Source organism: Serinus canaria, chromosome 4A (genome assembly GCF_022539315.1).
Source record: "Serinus canaria isolate serCan28SL12 chromosome 4A, serCan2020, whole genome shotgun sequence".
Taxonomy (NCBI): Eukaryota; Metazoa; Chordata; class Aves; order Passeriformes; family Fringillidae; genus Serinus; species Serinus canaria.
In genome coordinates, this window is record NC_066318.1 from 7,728,476 (window position 1) to 7,747,034 (window position 18,559).

Below are 18,559 nucleotides of genomic sequence, written 5' to 3' on the forward strand. Positions count from 1 at the left end.
TACTAAGGACATTAGTCTTTAAATAACGTTGTGCTGTGGTGGTGTGAGATGATTAGATTGGCAAGGATTTCTGTTGTGGTGTCATCATAATTTTCATTAGTACAGTGAATTATAACAGCTTGTTCTCTGCTCAAATTGATGTGATTACTACTCTGAAACCCTGGCACATTTCACTAACACCTGACATCTGGAAGAGAAAGGTGGGAGGCAAAGCAAGCTCTCAGAGTTGCTGTGTGAAGCACACTGAAGGTCTCTTCATTTGCTCCAGCAGCTGCTGCAGCCAAGGGCAATGGCCTTTGTTGGTCAGCAGAGTTAATGCAATTCTTGTGGTGATAAACCAAATAGCTCTTGTGATTAGTGATGGAAAATACCATCCAGCAATGTGTTGTGCTGAATAGGCAACAACAGCAAAGAGCAGCACATCCTTATTTGAGCTAAGGTAACGTGTCAGAAGCAGGTGGATGAGTTGGAAAATTATTTTTAAAAGAAGAGAAAGCATGCATGGAGTGTACAAGTGTACATCAAATTGAAGGCCCGTATCAGAACAGAAATTATTGTTATGGCTTGTAAAATAGAAGATTGTTCTACCAGCAAAATTGTAAAAAAAAGCATTTCTAGCTCACCTAACAAGGGATGCTCTTGCTTAATGGTGACCCCTGGCAGTCTGGTACTGCACAGGTGACATTGATTCTGCAGGAGCTGCACAGATCACACATCTGCCTTGTGCCCTACTGAAAAGGGGGGCACAGATGTACCTGCTCTTCTCTGGTGGGCACAGCTCTGGGTGTGATCTGAATGGGAGCAGCCAGCACTTCACCCTGTTCTCCTTTCAGTGGAGGCCAGTGGCATTGTCAGATCAGCGTTCTTTGCATCACCAGAGAAATCCCTGTCCTGCAGCATGAGGCCTCTCACCAGCAGCTCAAAATGCAGACCCTTGGCAATGAGTCTTGGTGCAGACCTATACATTCCAGCACTCAGGACTGGTGAGGATTCTTTGCTCAGTGATCTTGCTCCCTGCAAAGTCAGAGAGTCCCACGCGCTGCCAGCTCGGTGAGTGAGTGTCCAACAGGAAAATCTGATTTGTACTTCCACCATTAGGATTCTATTTCCAGCCCAGAAAATGATGCTGGGTGACAAGAGGCAGCCCAGCTCTGTAAAACAGTGTAGACAAGACTGTCACATTGCTGCCTTGGCAGAATAATCTGCTCTGACACTGAGGAAATCTCTGCATGGGCACAGCCCAGCCCTGACCCAGCCGGGGACACGCAGGGGAGTGAAGCACCAGAGCTGCCACCACAAGATCCCAGGGTGTGCCACAAGTGTCACCATGGCTGGGGACTTGCCCAGCACCAGGAATCTCCAGGCACAGCCAAAGTGCCCTCACTGACATTTGTCAGGCTCTGGGACAGACCCAGCAGGGCTGCAAAGGGCCCTGGCACTGTTTTGCTCTCAGCAAAAACCACAGGAACAGCAGCAGCAGCAGCTCTACATCCAACTTTTCTTACAACAGAGTGAGCACTTGTGGCTGCCATTATCACAGATATTTTCTGTACAGGTGCATATTAAACTTTCAAGAAAATAACCAAAAGCCATTAATCACTAGCCTATTTCTCACTACTGTGGTGGCCAAGGATTACTTCAATACTTTTTTTAATGGATTTCTCAGCTATGAACAATTTTAAGGTTAAAGGTCTTGCAAGACGCTTTTTATAAGCTTTCTTAAATCTAATCCATCTCTAATTTCCATATGTCTTGCACAGCACTAGGATAATGTAATGCATCACCACTTAAATCCCTCTCTGATAAAATTATCCCAGGTATTACAAAAATTCAAAGCATTGTTCTTAGCTATGTGAGCCTTTTTCACATGTCTCTCTAGTTAAGACATATGCTTAATGTGTTCAAATTTTGTTCCTTTGGAACAGCTGGAATAGAAGGTTTAAGATGACACCTTGGCAGATTAGATTTTCCACATCAGTAAATGTCACTGGCACAACTTGCTTTTTTAATGACAACTCTTAATAGAAAACAGCTAACTTCCTAATCTTGTGTCTTCTTTTTGGCCCCAGTTCCAGTGTTTTTAATGCCACAAATGAACATTTTCCCTCTAATTTCATGTAAAACACTGATGTGATTCTTTTTCTCTTTCATCATTGATTTCCTCAAATAATTTTGGTATTCCCTGCCATACAAGAAGTACAACCATCAGTCTAAGCACCAAGAGCACTCTGCTTCTGACAGTGGCCTTGTTGGTTATCCAGCCATGATTTTCACAGGGGAGACAGAGGTGGCATTACCAACTAATCAGCTGCACACTCAGCTAAGACCAGACAGCCCTTTGCCTTCTCTACCCCATTAAGAAATCACTTATAAATGGTGGGAGAAGGTTAACACCAGAAGCCAAGGCAGGTCTACCACAGTATATGTTACAGGGAAAGTTTGTGTTCACAGTCTAGGAGAAGCAGGCAAAACCCAGAGTTTTCCAAGAAGTCTAAGAACAACTTGAAAATACAAGTCTGTTAGCACATCACAAAGTCAATATAACACCTGAAAAAGCAGAGGACAGGAGATAAACTGGAAAGGAAGCATTGCTAGTACATTGGGAAAACATGGTAGTGGAAGTCTTGTATGTGAAGTCAAATGGAATGGTTGTGGCAAGAGAAACCATCCCATCAAATCCTGCAGAGAAAAAAGGACAGGAAAAAATAGCACAGGATGTGAGCAGTGATGCAGACAAGGTGACTGTACAAGTTCTTGACAATATCTCAGCAACAGCGGAAATAAATTGTGTACATTCAGCTGTCCTCTGATGCAAGAATCTGCCAGTGCAGCCCCTGGGGAGGAGCTGCAGGAGGTCACCCCAGGGAGGTGAGTACCTGAGGGTGAGTTTATTGGATGCTCTGCAATGCAGCTGTGTCACATCTGGGCTGTGCCAAGGCTGATTGTCAAGCCAAGCTGAGCCAGCAGTTCAGAATTAGTGGCAGCTGCTGAAAGCAAAGGCAGACATGAAATTACAGAGAAACCAAAGTTTCTGAAGCTATCTCTGAGGAGATTTGTTGTTTTAACCTACTATACCTGACACCTTCAAGCCCTTGAATACCATCACCAGTACAGCTGCAGTGTACATGAAAGGAATAAAAAATTCACCCTTGGCTGGGTACATATCACCTATTCAAGGCTGCTCTGTGCTTCTAGGTGCTAAGGAATTACAGGTATTTCTGCAGCTATGAGATGTTCAGGTGGTTTACCTGCAGCAGAGCTGGCTACTTGCTGAAAACAAGCTTTGTTGGGGCTTGCAATAGGGAGGACTCCCTCCACTGGGTTATTCAGTGCAAGTCCCTTGAGAGCCTTCAAGCTGCAAGCTTCCAGCCAGCTTTCTGAAACCAATATGTTTCCAATAAGTGCTTGCTTTATTTTCAGGTTGCCATTAAAGTGAAGATTAGCATCACGTTATTAAAATAATGTTGCTGAGAATGATGTGACCTCTAGTCACGCCTCATGGCCATAAATGATTTATGCTGAGCCCACCTCCATCCTTCCCCCTGTACTGCCTCATCTGTGCTGACTTTTCCTTGTGAATATTTAAGGTGATGTCTGCTCTCATCTCTTGTTCAAAATCAAACACAAGGGGAAGTGGATATGCAGCACACAGGTGGTGAAGGGACACAGACCTGGGAATTCTGTAAAAAGGGAATACTGAAAATGCTGCTTTGGGCTGTGGGTTGAATTGAGCTCTCATCAATAAGCCTTTGGAGCTTGCCTAAATGTGATGCAAATATTGCAGTCCTGTTACAGCCTCTCCTTATTCCAGTGCAGGAATGCAAAAGCAACCCCTGCCTAATTCTACACAGCTTGGGTGAGGTGCTGAAAATAATTCAGCCTGCAAAGTAAGGACAGGCTGGAGGGAATGGGGCTGTCACACTTACAGGGCATCACATCCTGCCACATCTTCCCTCCCTCCACCCACTCCACCTGTGGGACTGCCATGTCCCCTGGGCTGGGCCATGGCTCTGCTCCCTCCTTGGACTGGGGACTCTGCCATGGGAATGTGACTGCCCCACAGTGCTGCTAAGAGCAGCAGGAAGGATGCTGAACACCCTTCAACTCCCCTCTGCAGGTCACATCTGCTTTGTGCCCATTCTCCATCCTCCAGAACCCTCCTGGCTCTGGGCTGAGTTTTCAGCTGCCCTTCCCTGTGAGGGATGTGAAAGCCAAAGGCTTCTGCCAGCTTCCCAAGGCCCTTGCACCTTTCAGTTACTACAGGGAAATACCAGGACTTAGGCAAAACACTTAGCAGGTGAATTTTCCCATCTCCGCTTTCTCACAGTACTCTCAAAGTCAGGTGGGAGTTCCTCTCCTTTCTCCTGGCTTGCTTTTTGCTCCCTGTGAGTGGAAACTGGGGTGTCCCAGGGCCATTTGTGACAGGTGGTCCTCTCCATCTCCCTGTGCTTCCTTGGCTCTTTTGTTGCAGTGGCTCTTGCTTGGAGAGTGTTCTCTGTGTTTGAAAAGCTCTCCATGCTTACACCCCTGGAAATCACACTGGGAGTAGCTTTGCCTGTTACACAAATTTCACCAATACGTTGCAACATATGGAGGTTTTTGTCACCTCTGGCAGCATCATGACAGCCTCATGTGTGGGAAAAATAACCCAATGCCACCTTTGGCCATGTTGGGATGGATTTGGGTCATGCAGATGACAGCCATGCAGAGACTGGGGTCGTCTTTTTGTTCAGTGTTACCACAGGCTTCATTTACAGCATTACTGTCTGTTCCAAACTCCCCCTAAGGAAAATCCTGGGTATTGTTCAGAATTTTTACATCTGGGTACTCTTCTGGGAAACCTCACACTATGCTTTTGGAATTAAAGTATTACTGTAAGTGCTTTTAAGATTACTCATAATATAAACATTTCAGTTGTGCAAACCCATGAATATTCATTCACATGAAGTTGAGCTTTTGTTAGATTCGGCTCCTGATGAAGGTGTTGGACTAAAGATATTCTTTAGGATACTTTGTCCGTGTACTCAGGGGCTAAATAATTACTTGCATTGTTGCTGTAGTTGCAAATATTAATTTCAATGCATAGGAGAAATTGTTTTCTTCAAAACAAAACCAGAAGTGATTAGGATTTGGTGGTGATATGTTTGTGGTATGCTGGTAGAAAGAGCTGGAGAATGTTTTGGTGGTTGTTCACTGCCTCCCTCCCTTTAAGGGGCAGCAGTGAAGGACATGCAGTCCAGTCTGAGCCTGCAGAGCATCTAATGGGATTATGGTGCTGCACAGCAGAGTGTGTTCTGTTTAACTTAATCAAAATGCTCCTTGCAAGCAGAGATATTGTGAACCTACCAAACAAAAGGACACTCCTTTACCCAAGGCAACATCTTCAGCTTCAACAAGATTGACTCACAGCACAGCCTGCACATCCTCTGTGCTGCCTAGAGAGCTCCCAGCAGTGAAGGGCTCTGGGAGAGCCTGAGGGGGCTGTGAGCCCTTTGGGGCCTCTCCCACTGCTCCCCAGTGCCTGGGCAGCAGCAAACTGGGCACTGCAGCCAGGCTCTGCTCCAGCTCTGCCCTGGCTGGCACCCAGTGCCAATCAGGAGGGAGGGCTGGCTCCAAAGTGAATGATTTGCACAATTTGCTGGCAGGGGTCACAGCAGAGGTGTGGAAAAACACTCCTCTCCTTGTGCACCAGGGTGCTGACAACAGAGCAGGGAGTTTAGGGGAGCATCCCAAGGGGAATAAAGGCAGGCTAAGTGTTATTTTTATTACAGACACATTAGTGTGATTAGAAAAGGTGGTTACAGTGCAAGAGGCATTTTCTGTCTTCTCTCAGTTCTCTATTACTGAAGGCATTGATCCAAAACCAAAACAACTCCTCTTTACCAAAATCTTACTTGTGTTGTTCATTCTCCTTCCCTGCTGCAGTCTGTGATCCTTCAGCTTGCTGGCATGCTTCAGCTGATATTTAAAACATCATCAGATGGTAGCTGTGGATAGCTAATACCCACAGATGTATTTTTAAAGCATCATCATCAGATGGTGTTCACAGGGAGCTAACACCCATGGATATATTTTCTGTGCATAGGTTTCCCAGCCCAGGGACTGCCTTCCTTATTACACACCACCTAAATACAGAAATCTTCACCTGGAAGAGGATCCCATGGTATTGTGAAGTCAGAGCTCTTGAGCACTCTCCTGTGCAGCCATGTACCATGTTTGACATCCCTGACATTTCTGGGAAATAGGCAGAGGGTCCCCCCCATTCAGAAAAAGGAGAAAAATCCTTTTAACTCTGAAGAACAGAAAGACAAGCAGTGGGCAAGGGCAAATGGTGCCCAGGGAAATAATCACCCAAACTCAGGAAGCAAGAACCTTGAAGGAAACAGAAAATTGAGCTTGGACAATTTTCCAACTCATTAACTGTTGAAATGGAGCAAATTCTACATCTGGACCTGCCTTCATTAAATTGCAGGGTTGAGTCACATTGACACCTTACTGCCTGAGCCCATGCCTCTCCAACCAGAACAGGGAGCCAGTCCCCCAGCAGGCAGTGCCCAGCAGTGCTGTCCCATCCACACAGACCCCTCAAGCAGCTCCAGGTTTCCCATCCAAGCTTTATCACCATCTCAGCTGCTCAAAGGCACAGCAGCCCACGTTACCTCATTCCCTGAAACCCTGGAGGTAACACAAGCCTGTACAGAACTAACAGACCCTGGAACTGCTGCTGCTCCTGCTCTTTGATCCCACCAAGGTGCCCTGGAAATGCTGCACTGTGGCAGTGCTGGGATGAGGAGCAGCCCCAGAGCTTCCACAGGACAGCTGGCTGCATGGAGCAGCACATCTCTGTGATTCTGACAGCTCCAAAAGTTTGTGGCCCAGAGGGCCTAACAAAAAATATTGAAAAATAGATAACACACATTTAGTCCCCCTCAGTACATTTTTAGGCACCTACTTTCCAGCTGGGACAGACAGGATTTGAGTTGCAAGGAACTGAGATCAAGCTTAGCAGGATGCCCACACATTTCAGCATCCCACACACTTAATACCCATGATTGTTACAACAGAGCAACTAGTCTGTAATTAGAACAGACATTGCCAGAGCTGCCTTTGTATTACTTATGAGTCATGCTGCTAAAATATTCTTTATTCATTATCCAAGACCTTTTCATTTCAGTGCCAGCCATTACCATGTTTCAGGGTACACAAGACTCTGCCAGACTTGTCAAAGCCAAGAGCATTCTGATAGGGATCTTCATATTTAATCTGACAAAGAGGTGCTTTACAAAAGAGAGAGATCAGAAAGGTTCAAGCCTGCCCAAAAAACAAACAAACAAAACAAAATAAAACCAAACCCAAACCCAAACCAAACCCGGAGAAAAATAAACAAAAAACGCAACCAAACAACAATAACAACAAAAAACAGAAAAAAAAACCCCAAAATCCATGTCTCAGAGTAAGGGATTTTTCTCCTTTTTGCTTCTCCAGGCACACATCACAGCTAGAAGAACCACTTTAAAACTTGTCTTAAATTGTTCTGTCAGTTAATTACATATCTGTATTTTAATGTCTTTCTAGTCAACCTGAGAGGAAAAAGGCCCATGAAGAACTGGAACTGAATAGAAAACCTTTTTTTCTTCTTTAATATAGTGTATGGAAGAGAAGAGGCAAATAGAGCTGAAATGTATTATGACAAGGAAATAAAAATAATATCAGAAAATTCCTTTGGGCAGCTTCTGTTCCAGTATTTACCAAGATTCATTTTTTTATTCACCATGTTATTAAATCACTGGGTTGGAAAGTCCTTGGGTCATTTCAAACCACTGTCTCATTGATTTCTTATTCCTAAAGCATCCTTAATACAGGAGCATCATTAGAGCTGATGACAACCATCCCTCCATTTCCCTCAGCAGTGGGTTAATTGTCTGAATGTTCTTTCTGCTGAAGAAGAACACTGACAGATTAATTCAGGCCCCAAGATCAAGTTTGTAAATAAATGGTTAGGTTAAAAAAAAATATTAATTCGACAACTGAAAGGTTTCTATAGAAAAACCACCGCAGGAAATGAGTGCCTTGGCTTCCCTCCTTTCATGCAGCCACAGGGATGCAGGTTGCAAGCAGGGATGCAGCATGGCAGGAGAACATCCCACTGCACAGCTGGGCCTTGGGTGCTCAACTGCTGCTTTAGAGACTCTGTTTTTGGTGTTTTAGATTGCACCTGGTATCCTTCCTGCTGGAACACAGGCTGCAGACTGAGGTGCCTCCCCTGAGTCTCATCTTAGGGGAATGGTGTTTCTCTATTCAGGTAATCTCACAGTGTCATGTTCTGCTTTTCTAAAATATTTAAATTTTTCTTGAATTCTTTTCAGATTTATCTCTTTAGTTTAAAGACTTAGTATTATCAAGAAGTGGCATTCATTGCTTTATATTTTGGAAAGCACACTCTCAAATGTTCCTCCTCCTTAAGCTGAAAGAGTGGCTTCAATCTGAAGTTCCTTGAATTGTTTCAATGAGCATTCAACCTTTGCCCTGCACACAGAAATCTCTGCTTGGTATTTCTTGGTTAAAGTATTTTAGCATTTTTCTTCTGCTTCTGTTTTCTGCTCCTAATTTACTTAGTATTTCTCTTTAGCCTTTGGAAAACTGCTGTATCTACATTTCAAAGAGCAGCTTCTTTCCCTCCCAGATCTGCACATGAGCTGGAGCATTTTGCCTGAGCCATGCAAGCATGAGGGAAAGGGAAAGGGAAAGGGAAAGGGAAAGGGAAAGGGAAAGGGAAAGGGAAAGGGAAAGGGAAAGGGAAAGGGAAAGGGAAAGGGAAAGGGAAAGGGAAAGGGAAAGGGAAAGGGAAAGGGAAAGGGAAAGGCCAGCCCTGGTATCTGGTGCTGCAATGCTGAAATGTGTAACAGATGACTGATGCTAGTGGTGCCTGAGACAGACCTGTCAAGTGTTCTGTGTCACAGGAAATCAAACTGGAGTAAAGCATTTTTACTGAACTATTCAGTTTAGACATCTAATTATTTCCCAGTTAGGAAGAACATGACAGAAGTAAAGTAGATAATGTTATCAAGAAGGTATCAAGACAGAAAACTTCTAAATCATTAAACTAGAAATAAAACAAAAATTATATTTTTAGGCTGAAACAATTTTTTTTCCCCTGTGACATCCATATCCTTCCTTTCAATAAAATCCCTGGGGGCATCCATTTCTGAAAGCACAAAGAATGTATTTACTGCCTTCCAGGAGGAACCATGGAGGAACCATGGAGGAACCACGCTCCAGGAGGAACCATGGAGGAACCATGGAGGAACCATGGAGGAACCATGCTCCAGGAGGAACCATGGAGGAACCATGGAGGAACCATGCTCCAGGGAACCATGGAGGAACCATGCTCCAGGAGGAACCATGGAGGAACCATGGAGGAACCATGCTCAGGAGGAACCATGGAGGAACCACGCTCCAGGAGGAACCATGGAGGAACCATGGAGGAACCATGCTCCAGAGACCATGGAGGAACCATGGAGGACCATGCTCCAGAGGACCATGGAGACCACGCTCCAGGAGGAACCATGGAGGAACCATGGAGGAACCATGCTCCAGGAGGAACCATGGAGGAACCATGGAGGAACCATGCTCCAGGAGGAACCATGGAGGAACCATGGAGGAACCATGCTCCAGGAGGAACCATGGAGGAACCACGCTCCAGGAGGAACCATGGAGGAACCATGGAGGAACCATGGAGGAACCATGCTCCAGGAGGAACCATGGAGGAACCATGGAGGAACCACGCTCCAGGAGGAACCATGGAGGAACCATGGAGGAACCATGGAGGAGCCATACTCTGTGGCAGCATTTCCTGCAAGAACTCCAGACCTGTTAAAACACACCCACATCCCTGTGGGGAATGGCACCAGCTCCTCCTCCCAGACAAAACCCAGCAGCATTTCTCACCTGGGGCCGTGCTGGGAGCAGCCTGCACAGAGGGGGACTCTTCACCTCTGGGGATGTGGTGCATTGGCACAGCAGGGAGGGACAGGACCAAAACACCTGGGATGAACCCCCAGACAGGCAGAGCAAGACATGCTGGCTTTACTCAGCCTTTTTTCCTCTTCTTTCCTAGTATTTTGACTAGCACTAAAAGCACGTGGATAAAGACCCAGTGGTCAGTTTAGGGCTTGAGCAAATAAAGGTAGGTGACTAAAAAGTAAATCTGTAGGAATGACCCCTGCTGCTGCTTCCAAGTCATGGCTGAAGGAGTTTAAAATAATGGAAACTAACACAAAACCACTTCTGAGAGCCAGAATAAGCACTAACAGGCACTAAATTGTAAATTTCTTCATTAACTCATCTTTCTAGTGAAGAAATGAGGTTTCAGAGGGAATTCAGGAATCATTTCTTCCACATGAAAGATTTGTGCACTTAATTTGTTGCAGTAAACTGCTGCTCTGAACGCTGAGGAGGTCTGTGTTAGGCAGATGATGAAACAGCATCTGCCTTAACTACTCTTTCCCCCCTATTTAACTAGTAAAATATTTCCATTTCAGCGATGAGATGAAAAGCACAGTGGAGAAAATCACAGGAGAAGAGGAATTCCCAGTTTTCTAAGCAGGGCTTTAGAGGGAAATAGCTGATATCACCAGACTCAGCACAAAATAAAATAATGGAGAATTCTTTTACAAAAGGTTTACCATGACAAAGAGAGTAAAAGCATTTTGGAGGAACATGCAGCACACAAGTGGGATTTCAAAACAGCACAAGGGACTTGTAGATAGAGAGATACATCTCTTTCATTATCAGAACTCTTAGTCTTGTCTTTGATCTAAAAACAAACAATGACAATGGAAGGATTTACAGACTGGGGAGTCTGAAATCTGAGTCTGATTTCCATAGATTTCCAGTTATTCAGAAGAAGGTAATTGGAACTTACAGCCTCCTAGCTGTGCCCGACATTGGCTCTGTGTCATCTGTGGATGATCTGTATGTCTGTAACACTCTTAGATGGCAACATCTACCCCACTGAAACTCCCTCCAGTGAGACACCTGCAGGAAGCAGCACAGATGTGACAGTGTCACTGCAGGACAGTGGGAGCTCACTCATTTCACTGCTGGTTCAGCTCTGGAAGTCCCTGACCTTTTCTTCTTTAAACAGTGGCCTGGATACTGGGTTTTAACACAGTTTACTTCATGTAAAATATGCCCTTTTTAAAAACAAATTCTGACTAAAATATTATTAAACACTTTTTCCAAATGCTTGGTTTTTTTCACTCCCTCCAAGTATTCAGTTCTCATATATTACAGCCAACACCTTACTGTATTTAAAATTCCATCATTGAATTTGAAGTGAAATCAGAAGAGCTTAAATTGCTCAGAGCCTTGGGAGGCCCCAGCCCCATCTAGAGCAGGAATGCATTCAAGGATTTAGCCTCTGGATTAATCCTATGGCTCAGCAGATGGATCCAAGCTCCATATTGAAGAGGTTTGGAATACCCAGGTCACTGAGCCCAGAAACCCTTGTGGTCAGCAGTGGGATCTCCTCACAGATGTTTTGCTGCAGGGTTTTTGCTGCAGTCCCCTTCCCTGCAGGAGGTGCAGTGTCCAGTGTGTAGCTGTCCCACTGCAGACCAAAATTACCAGGAATGAGTGAATTACTGGGGCAACACTTTTAGAGCTGAGAAAATGGATGACTGCAAAGCAGATTTCTTATTCTTGGAGCTTTTTGGCAGAGTTCTTAGCAGAGAAAAGACATCATTCCCAAAAGTGATCAGAAGGAGCAACTGCTATCCATCATTTATCCTTCTTGGACAGCACAATGTTTTTGGGCTTCATCACAGAGTGGCAACCTCTCTTGGCATTGCAGATGTTGTTTAGATCTTCTCCCTGATGCCTGTAGCACGTGGAACTGGAGAACCAGCACTTCCAAATGTTCACATATTAGAGATGTGACATAGAGAAACAGCAAATGTTAATGTGAGGGACCCCTGAGTGGATCCCCTGCTCCTTTGGGGAGTTTCCAAAGCCTGTCTCTACCCTTCAGTGTTTTGCCTTGCTGGGTGATGGTGTCTCAGTGAGGTGCCTTGTGCTGTTCTCTAGAGGAAGGAAGCAGCCATTGATATCAGACAAAATAGGGGATGGGTTTTTAGCTTCATCTGCTTTAGCAGCTACAAATATCACCAGGAGAAAACACAGAGGGAGAAGTGTGAAAGCCCATAAATGGTCAAACCAAGCAGGAAGGTGCATTTGTAAGAATTTTTTGCTGTAAGTAGAAAAATGCTGTTAATAACTGAACACACCCATCTGATCACTATTTATAATCTCAAGACTCCATCCTGGTTATACCCTGCACAATCTGCTCAGCAGCCATCTCAAAGCAGCCAGGAGAAATTGGAACCTGCCAATTCATTTGCCAGTGTGCTACAACCTTTGCTGGGTCCAAATTGCATCTACCCATCAGAGCTGGTGGAGGCACAGGAAGCACCAGATAGTGTCAGGGAAGAAATTTTGTCCCTAGGAAAAAGTTACAGAAGTGATCTTGCTGGAAACAGCTGAGCAACATGGATAATAAGAGTTCTAGCCCATGAAATGTCAGCAGGTTTAGCAGGGACTCTTGGACCAATGCTGGGACAGCTCAGCCCCTTCTTTCCATTTAAATGTTATCACAACAATTCCTGTAAGTTTCTAAATTGATAAAAAAAAAAATTAGCAGTGCATATAAATTAATCATAGGCTTTTACTGGGAAAGCAGCTAGCCAAAATAAAAAGGACCTTTAAGGTGTCACATTTTTGAGACAGTACTGTAGGAAGTATTTATGTTTGTCTGCTCTGCCCCCAGCCTAATCAGACTAGCACCACTTATAAAGCATATTTATCCTAGCTGGCTTCAAGCTGGCAAATGTGTGTGCAGCTCAAGTCAGAGCACAAAGAAGAAAACAATTTCCCTCACTCTGATCTTCACAGGTTTCAGGAGAGGGATGGTACCAAGGTTTAGGAGATCTCAGGTCCAGTCCTGTGCTGAGGATTCCAATAGCAGTGCTGAGCAAGGCAGCAGATGTGCCACTGCCCCAGCTGAGGTTTGGATTCTGTGTTTCCTGAGACCTTTAATCCTCATATTCCCTGCCACTGTGAGCTCTGAGTCCAGCCTAGCACCAGGCTGAGTTATCCAGAACAGCCAGCAGCCTCAGCTTCCCCCCCAAGGACTGAGGAGGGTGAAGAGCAGACAGGCTCCTGCCATGCTCCAACAGTGAAAATATTCCTGGTTTCCTGTTGGCAGCCCTGAGACCTTTTGCCTCTGTGTTGGGCTGGAAGCCAGTTTGTATGACTACAAGGACCAGCTTACTGCAGAAAAACAGGTATTGTGATGATTTTATTTGAGTGTTCCTAAGTGGCATTTCATACAAAATATAAATTACCTTGCCCACTGCTTCCCTGACAAATACCTTTTCTAGCTCTTTCATTGAACAGCATAAATATATCCCTTGGTATTGTATGTGCTAAGTGTGCCTAGAGATCTTTCCTTCAGCAGTATTTCATCCTGCAGAAAGCAGAGTATTGACAAAACATGTAGTCTTTGAGGTAAAATGTGACGGCCAGCTGGGTTGAACCCATCACTTACAGGAGCAGCAGTCCCATGGAAATGCAGGTGTTTCAGAATGATCATGCTGCCTTGGCTCAGTTCTCAAGAATGCCTGAGTGCCCGTGGTTTTTATTGTGCCTGAAGTTTGCAGTGTGATGGACACCAGGGTCATTTGATAGACTGTTTTATGCAGTGTGTCATGGTGCCACCCCCCATGGCCTCTGGCTCACTGCCTTCCCTGCAATGGGGAGAGAATGGGAAGGGTAAAACTCAGAAAGCTTGTGGGTTATAAAAAAAAATAAAGACAATTAATAGGTAAAGGAAAAGTTGCACATGCAGCAAAAGGAAAGCAGGGAATTCCTCCTTGCCCAGGGCAGGCTGATGGGTGTGCAGCCATCCCCAGAACAGCAGGGCTCTGGCACAGGTATCAGTGACTTGGGCAGGCAAACACCATCCCTCTGAACATCCCCTGGTACTGCCTCTTCCTCCCCAGCTCCATAGGAACATGATTCCACCTAGTCTGGGAATCCCTCAGGTCACCTCAGCTCTGTCCTCTCCCAGCTCCTTGTGTCCCCCCAGCCTTGGCACCCTGAGTTCACCCAGCAGTACCAAAACCATCCCTGAATTATAGTCACTGTTTCCAGCACAGATCCAAACCACAGCTCTGTACCAGCTACTGTGGAGAAAATTAACTCTACACCAGCCAAAACCAGCACACAGTGACAAAAATTAAACACAATAAATACTGTGCTGGTGAGTTATGGCATGTTCATTTGAGTGAAATCTGTAAAAGGATCTCAGCAGGTCACATCATGCCTTGGGAGTCTGGCCTAGTGAGGATTTCTAGCCCCAGGAGCTGCCCCCTCCCTGACAGGGCCACCTTCCCTCACTTCTCAGCAGTCACACACCTGGAAAGGATTTTCTCACAAACTTAAACACAGAACCTCCAATTTAGCTGTGCTCAGAGGAGTCCCAGGATGCAGGACACTTGCTGGGATCCAAGCACCAGCAGGATACAAACTCCATCTCCCTTCAGATTTGGCTACTGCCCTGTCACTTGGGATCTCCCAAACACAGCTCTGTGACCTGGCTCCTTTGCATGCCCACCCCTCCATCCACCTGCTGGCCTGGAAAAGCCCTTTGGTACAGATTCACTGACCTAAACCACAGACACCAGCTTCAGCAGACTCCTGAATACAGGAATCACAAATGCCATCAGGGATTTCATGTCCTTCATCATCACTTCTGAAGATGAAGGTGAGTTGCCTATTTAGATGAATAACATTATGGGGTGGCACATAGTGTATAAGCCCATGGTAGCCAACCCCTGAAAATGTCACATCCATGAAGTCAAAGATTATTTTGCCTTTTGTTATCTTACACTAGTGCTAAGCACAGGAAGAAGAAGAATGCCTGTTTTGCACATCACTCCCTGTTAGCTGTGTCTGGTTACATCACATCAGCTGACATAATGTTAGCCAATGCCAACAGATCAAATGTGACACAAATGTCATGCTGAATCAGATTTTAATGGAGTTGGCAGCTTTTATATCACGGATGAAAAAAAACCAAGTTCAACCATGATACCTGGATGTACTCAGGATAAAGCAATGCTAGTCACTAACTCCAAGCCAATTTTCATATTCTAACTTATAAAAAGGCCATTTTTACTCTCTGTTATGTTTTTATTCCTTCCCAAAAGTCACAAAAAACCATGATGAGGACTAACCAGGACAAAGCATGCATCAGCAGGGAATTAATCTACTGAAAAACAGATAAAACTTGGAGCCTGTCTCAAAAAAACACACCAAAATCAATAACAACCTTTCTATTGATTCAAACAGGAAATGGATCAAGGTGTCCATGCCTCAATAAATATTTTTACTGTACAACTAATTTCCCATGAGAAAGAAATTACAGGGTTTTTTTGTAGGCCAGGGGGAAAAAAGCAGAGTGGTTTTTACGTACCAGAGCAGAAGGATTACAAAGGGGAGGCAGCACCTCAGTGATATATCAAGTGATAATAACATGTTGGGTTTTTCAATGTTTTCTTCATTTTCCACTCAAACAGAAATTGCACACTGAGGGAAGAGCAAGGCTGAGGTTTGCACCATGACTCGTGTCCATGCCCCTCCAAGCTACAGCTGGCAGAGAAAACATGGCTTTGGGATATCAGAGAGCCCACTGGGCCCTTGCTCCTTCCTTACCCAGCTTCTGGAGCAGAAAACAGCCCCAGGACCTTTGGAGCTCCTGTACCTATGGCTTCTGAGCCAGTCTTTCCAGGGCCACATTGTGCAAGAGAGGCAGAGAATCCTGACAGTCCTCTGCAGGGATCCTCCTCAGCCACAGCTGCAGCTCATATCAATTACTTTCAGCATCCTGAGGGTGTTTATCATGCAGTGCCTCAGTGGGATTCTGCCTTTACAGCAGATTATTGTCAGGAGACTGGAAACTTGTGCCACACTAATAAGGTAGTGCTCTGATAACACAGTTGGTTAATAACTTCTATTGCAAACAGAAGACAAGTCAAAACTACAGAATTGCAGCCTGGAGGGAAGAAAAGAGAAAATGCCCAGCATCATCACTGCCTGCAGTCCTCACACATCACCTGCAGCAGCACACTGCCTGCACACTGCAGCAATGATCTGCAGCAGCATGGGGAGGGCATCAGCTGGCAGAGGGATCCTGCTCCCCAAAATACATCACCTAGATAGTTTTCTCACATGCTGATTTTCCTTCTCTCCCCATACCATTTCTACATCAGAAAAATTTCCCTTCCCTAGTACACATGTGTTCCAGTGAAAGGAAAAGGACAGATATCCCTGCAGGGACTGGGATGCTGAGCAGTGAGCTGAAAGTGTCTGTCAGGGTAGCAGGAATGAAAAGAACACTGTCCAGACCATGGTATAAACTTCCATAATCTCCTCCTTGGTTTTGTATCCATCACAAAACCATGCATCAGGAGAGGAATTGGGTTTAGCACCCTTTGCATACCAGATCCTGCTGAGCTCTGCTGCTCCTTTTGCTGTGAATCTTCCCTTTCTACTTCATGAGAGCAGAGGCTCCTCTCCTGCTTCTATTTTCCCTAAAAGCTCCAATAGCTGCACTCCTCAGCCCAGTTCTGGGGGAAGAGAGCACATGCAGGGAGATGCTGGGGGCAGATGTGCCAGCTGTTAATTGTTGAAGTAATGCTCCACCAAGATTTTCAGTATATCAGACAAGGTACCTGTGCTCTTCTCCAGGCTGCCCACAGTAGCTGCTGTCAAGGCCAGGTGCCTCTGAACAGAGACCCCGTTGTGTAGGCCAGAACTGCCCACTGAGGGTTTGCCTTTGGTGAATGGGACCTCTGATAAAGGGCACTTGAACAAATCAGACATTTTCTCTGAAGTGAAAACATTTCCAGCTTGCCCTCTTGATCCTTCAGATTGCTATTCATTGCATGCACTAGAGGAGTGCCTGCAGATGGACCCAAGCAAACTATTAATTCAATGATGAATCCTGCAGTTTACCAGTAGACTGAGACTCCAATTGCAAAACAATTCATCTTCAGCCTCGTTCATGAGTGAGGAACAGGTATCTGGAGGCTGGTAACCTTTTAGAAACACCACAGTGACAGATCCTGCCTGACAGCTCTGATATGAATTTTGCCTGCTGCATAAATATTGATGGCCTTAATGCTCAGCATAGCAGACTTAATCTTCTTAGCAGGTATGTTTCCAGATTTGGAGCTGTGCTGGCTGCAGGGTCCCCTCCTTCCCCAGCCCGGCAGCGATGAGCTCAAGGTGCTATTTAGAGTCATTAGCCCTTGAAAGGGAGAGTTAATTGACAAGCTTTCACTAAGGGAGGCTGTGTACTTGACCCTCTCAGAGGAATGGCTCTCAGCCAAGTGGATTCAAGATCCTGAAGAGCCTCTGACACATCCAAGAGGGGATGGGGAAGGCACTCCAGGGAGCAAGGAGAAAAAGGAGCCTGTGATAGAGCTGCTCTTGTCGTGGTGGGGGAAACAAGCACTTCCACATTTCCTGCAGGAAAATTTCCCCCAGGAAATCTCTGTGATTGAGATGAGAAGGAAGCAAAGATAAAAAGGATTTCAATGTGAGTGTTTGTTTTCAGACCTTGATCTCCCAACCAGCTCTCAGAGAAGGTCTGTGTCCATGGGGGCTCAGAACCCATCCACCAGCCAGATGTGTAATTTACAACTCCCTTTCTTCAATGTCAAAGCCAACAACATAAAGGACATACGATATTGAGAAAGACCTAACTTTACTGACTCTATGAAATATTAAGGAAGCAAGATAGGAAAAAATATTTTAAAAAATATGCATCAGTTGGCTGAGTTTTGTCTTCTGCACACCTCCCATTTGGTTATTCCTCCTGTATATCTCAGTCCAACTTTAGGTAACTTGGCTGCTTTTATTCTCACTTTATTCTCACTGTTAAAATAAAGAAAGTTTTAACCTAATTGTTTAAATTAATGAGCTGCTCTGCAAATTTTCTATTTTCAACTGGAGCCACTCTCAGTCAGCCCTGCCAAACCAAATTCTTTGACCCAATTTCTAAGAATAAATTTCCTCCTGAAAGCTGAAAGCAGCTACACCAATCTGTATTGTCCAGCCTGCTGAAACTGGAACTTTATAATGGAAATATGCAGAGCCCTCAGCAACAGTGATGCAAATTACTGTGGTTTTTATTTTTTTTTGCAAGGGCTATTCTGAGATTCTGAGGTCAGTACTTACATGGCTTGATGACAAGGGAATTAACTGCACAAAGATCAGGTGATATTAAAATTTAAAAAAAACCTCAATGGGAAGAAATAGAAACATTCAATATTGTATGAAGCCTGGATGTGCCATTGGTTAAAGAGCAGGAATTATATTTTTTTTTTTACTTTTACACTGACAAATGGATACAAAGGAAAGGAAAGGATTTTGTGCTATTAACCAATATTCTTTAAAAAAATCATAATGAAATCTCTATGATCACACCTTTAAA

General features: G+C 44.8%; 1 long non-coding RNA gene across 2 annotated transcripts in view; it reads left to right on the top strand.

Moving 5' to 3' along the window:
• Window positions 1–11,216, top strand: part of LOC115484200 (uncharacterized) — a 67,151-nt gene extending 55,935 nt beyond the window's left edge. Inside the window, exon 4 of one of the 2 annotated variants that reach the window (XR_003944946.2) lies at window positions 9,754–11,216. This is a non-coding gene — a long non-coding RNA (uncharacterized LOC115484200). Of the gene's footprint in view, window positions 1–9,240; window positions 9,357–9,753 lie in introns of those variants that run through there. The other variant, XR_007777603.1, reaches the window with a different exon arrangement.
• The last annotated feature ends 7,343 nt before the right edge of the window (window positions 11,217–18,559 follow it).